Genomic DNA, 4,621 nt, shown 5'->3' with positions numbered 1-4,621 from the left:
TTATGGTTCAGTAAAAAGATTATTGATCTCTGAACATTGAACGCTGAGACTGAAGGACTGAAAAAATGAGAAACGTGATTGGAGACTCTAAGTAGAATTTTGAAGTTTCTTTGCAGTTTAAATATTTCAATTAAAATTAGACTTTCTTCAGCAAACATCCTTATTCAGTATCACATGAATGATGATGTTTAACACACTGAAAGACTGTGCAAAGACCTCTTACTGTAACATGTTTATGATCTTTCATAAGCTGTAAATCTGTTCCTGGATGCTCATCAGGAAACGGATTCAAAACATGCTTCACTAAAAACAAAAAGTTCACTGCCAGTGAAGATGTGTTGAAATTTAATCAGGTGGATTTTTTTTGTTTTTAAACAACCACTTAAAGCAGGAACAAGAAAGAATCCATTGTCACAAGAGTCATGTGATCAAATCACACTGAATTTACCTTTTGAAGATGGACTGAAAACCTGGGCTATTTCAGTTAACAGCTTTTGCTGTTATTTATTCATCCTCATGGAAACAAATTAGTTTTCATTTTATGAGCCGTTTTAAATAGTTAATCTTGAAAACAAAAATGCAACCATGCAAATTCACACAGATACAAAACCGAGCTAAACACAGGCCAGTATTGCTATTTGTCATCTTTTTACAAAGCCAGTATCAGCCCGTACTTGTGTTTTGATGAAAATTTTGACACCCCAAACTCAAGTAGTTTCACGCACATGTAAAACAGTTGTAGGGTCACCACCTCCACGTCAAAGTACTCAGCAGGCTGGATCATAAAAGGTCTCAGGTACCTCCACAGCTACAGAGGTTTGCATCTTGTAAAAACGTTACTAAAATGTGACATAAACAGGAGTCTAACTGCAGTGGAAGCAAAGTAGAATTTTTAAATCCAAGAAATCTGAACCCCAAAGAAACATCTGAGGAAGTGCTGCAGAATTAGATGAGCAATAAGACAAAAAAGAATTAATTCACAAACTAAACCACTAAAGAGACCAAAAAGAGAAAATCTGTAATGGTTTAATGATTTGACAACTCCTCGTTTGGTTTTGTAATGTTCAAAAACAATTTTAGAGATTCCACCTGAACATAACAATAAGACTCAACAAAATAACACAACATATTTCTACTAGCTCAGCTATTATGAGAGCTGTTTAATAGCAACACCCATTCACATTAAAATGACTTGAGATTAGGTTTACCTTTGGATGGTGGAAATGAGAGAAAGTGAAATTATTCATCCAGCTATGAGACTGACCAGAGAGGATAAGCATGTAACTCACACACTTCAAGGTTTTTAAGTGTGTTAGCTCTTATACTCTTCAATTCCAGGCGCTGTCTTAAGGAAGTGTGATAACTGAGCTGCACTAACAGTCACATGATGACCCTTGATCTCATTAAAGTCATTAAACATCTACTCTAAAAGTCTTTATGTGTCAGATTATAACTCTGACCAGAGCTTGTGCTCTGAGAGTCAGCACACATTTCCTTTCCAGTAAAAGAGACTCAGTGTGATTCTAGGAGGAAACCCAGACTCATTGGGTCACTCCAGTGTACCAGCTGTTCTCCTTTATCCCACTGGTCATCCTGCTGAAGGCACGTGGTTAACTTAAGTGAAGTTGTAAAAAAGTTATAGGGAAAAAGATTTCCATCAGACTTGCCAACAGGGTGGTTTATGATAATGATGCATCAAACCTGTTTCCTCAGCTAAACTCCTACTGTGTTCACTGGAGCATTCGTATTTTAATATTTTGTCTTTTTTTATTTACAGAAGGAAGTCACTAAAAATATTAAGTGGTCTTTTGTTTGCATTAGTAATGTGCAGCAAATGTTTAGCTCTGTTTATAACAACTCATACTCCTCATCAGCTCTAACATAATAACCACACAAATAATATTATAAATATTACAATTCAATAAATTCAATTGAATTTTACCCTACAATAATACATACAGAGAAAAAGCCAACACTCATATGACCCCTATGAGCAGCACTTTGGCGACAGTGGGAAGGAAAAACTCCCTTTTAACAGGAAGAAACCTCCGGCAGAACCAGGCTCAGGGAGGGGCGGGGCCATCTGCTGCGACCGGTTGGGGTGAGAGAAGGAAGACAGGATAAAGACATGCTGTGGAAGAGAGACAGAGGTTAATAACAGATATGATTCAATGCAGAGAGGTCTGTTAACACATAGTGAGTGAGAAAGGTGACTGAAGAAGAAACACCCAGTGCATCATGGACACAGACTCACAAGTAGGCACTGCAACAGAGGGAACAGATGTGGTACCAGGGAAGACACAGACACTGACTGGACACAGAACAGAGGGACTATGGAACCAAACCAAGAAGAATTGGGGAGAATGGAAATAAAGTATTGATCAATTAAAATAACTTTTATTCTTACATTCTAGAAAGAAGAAATTTCTGAATATTCAGGGGAGGATGGATTGCCACATTCAGTTCTGGATCACTGACGTCTAATCATCTTCTGGACAACATGAAGTCTGCATCTATAGCTCTGCTCCTACAAGTGCTAATAAACATAAACATAGCTGCTGAGTGTGCATGAAAGACCCTACTGTGACACCGGCAGTACAAATGTGTCACAGAGGATACCTTAAATCAGACACACGGGGGGAGTTTAAAGCAAAGTTCCAAAAGGGAGCAGCAGTCCACTGGTGACCATGGCAACACTCCTTAACAACGTCACACTCTATGGTCACCTGTTTGTGGTGGGGTGTGGTTTGTGGCTCTGCAGAATGGGAGGGGTGGAGTAGCAGCTTAGGTGTGGTGTCAGAGGAGGCCGGTCGTCACAGCTGGTGAGCATCATCCAATCACACCTACATTAATACTAATAAAGTACTGTTAGCCAAAAGTCACAGCAAACTCTATTTATAAAGTTTTCTTATTTATAATTTATTTAAAAACTGCAACCTGATATGCTGGAAATAGCAACACAATAAAATGTAAATAAAATAATACAAATAAATATAAAACGAACAGAATTCAATTACAACACAAAATGAGAGCATCAACACAATACAGCATATAATTAAACTCATATAGCAGCAGTATTACAGAGCGCAGAGTGAATGTGAGGCAGATAAAGCAGCAGAGTGAGTGCGAGAGGAAACAGCTGCTGTGTTAATAAAGTTTCATGTGTTTGAAGGACAGCACGGAGGCCACAGACCGATCTATGATTAGAATAGTTTGAGGGGTTATAATTAGATCATTCATTGCATGTTTAAAGGCTTTTATTATTATTGTTACAGCCAGCTGTGAGGACAGGCGGCTGTAACACCCACACACAGACACTAGGTGGCAGCAGAGTGTGAGCACAGACATCAGTGATGGAGGTGATTGTGCAGTGACAGGTGGAGCTGTGATGAACACATGATCAGATCTCAGGGACCTGAGTGAGATCGTGTCTGCGTCACAGAATCATAAAGAGACAGATGAACTTAATCAGAAAAGCACCATCACAGCCTCCTTGGTTCCTGTGTGCTGGCCCTGTGTGTGACACGTTACCCAGTCAGAACCATCATGGCTGATTAACATGTGGCAGGTACCTGACAGGTGGCTAGGTCATATTCTTATACTTGATCTCCTCAATTTGAAAGCTTATCAGAGACAGATACTTTATTGATAACACAGGGGAAATGTTTGTGTTACAGCAGCATAAAGTTCAGTCTACAATGAACACAGTTAAATAAAAGTGTCACAGACACAGAGAGAGACCTTACATCAAACAACACACCAAGTACTAGAAACACAGATAAACTCAAGAGACACTGGAAAGAACTAAAGTCAAGACTAAACCGAACAAAGCTAAATGTGACAGGTGAGACCTGGAGATTTGGGACCGCCCCTGGTGGGCGGAGCTGGTCTTCGCTCCTTTCATAAGCGCAGGTGTGGGCAATTGGGTATTCCTTTGCAAACCTGAAGCTGCGAGTGCTTGGTCCGAGTTGGGCAAGTTGGTGTTTCTTAACTATGAAAGTCTGATACGCGTCCTTCCCCTAAACTTCTGTTAGAACGGTAGGTTACACAAAAATGTACCACTTGAGCTCTGGCTGTTGGCAGAGGTTTACAGTTATTTGCACCCTTGTAGGTGGGAAACATTGCTCCCGTGAGAACGGTATAGTGGACTTCATCGCCACTGACCCACATTTATTAGGGTGTGACACGAACTTGTGGACAGGTAACAAAACCAATTCAGTGGAGGAATATTCCTGTGTTTTATTGTCCAGCTAGTGATCTCCTGTCTTTTATTCACAGAGTACCGAGCTGCTGCTTTGCCAGGTGGATTTCTGGCTGCGGGCAAAGGACCCGACACATCAGTGTGTTTTAATTTGTTTTAAACGGGTGTAAGCCGACAGACTGACTGCTGCGGCTGTCGATGGTTTTGGTTTTTGGTTTTGGTTTTACTTTTTCTGTATCAGTAGGCACCACAGATATTGATCCTTTTAGTATTTTAAACCCTTTATTTATATATATATATATATTGTCGCAGACGGTGAAGGCGCTGCAGGGAAAACAAATCCTTTTTTTGTCTCCCCGCTTTTGCATGCACAGCGGTGGGCCCGAGTGAAGACGGCACTGAAGATTTGACTTTTTTTCT

The sequence above is a fragment of the Copadichromis virginalis genome, linkage group LG3 (assembly GCF_057382275.1).
Source record: "Copadichromis virginalis isolate Kocher_CV1m ecotype Utaka linkage group LG3, C_Virginalis_male_GT1.1, whole genome shotgun sequence".
Lineage (NCBI taxonomy): Eukaryota > Metazoa > Chordata > Actinopteri > Cichliformes > Cichlidae > Copadichromis > Copadichromis virginalis.
The sequence above is the reverse complement of the archived record's forward strand: the minus strand, read 5'-3'. Positions refer to the sequence as shown.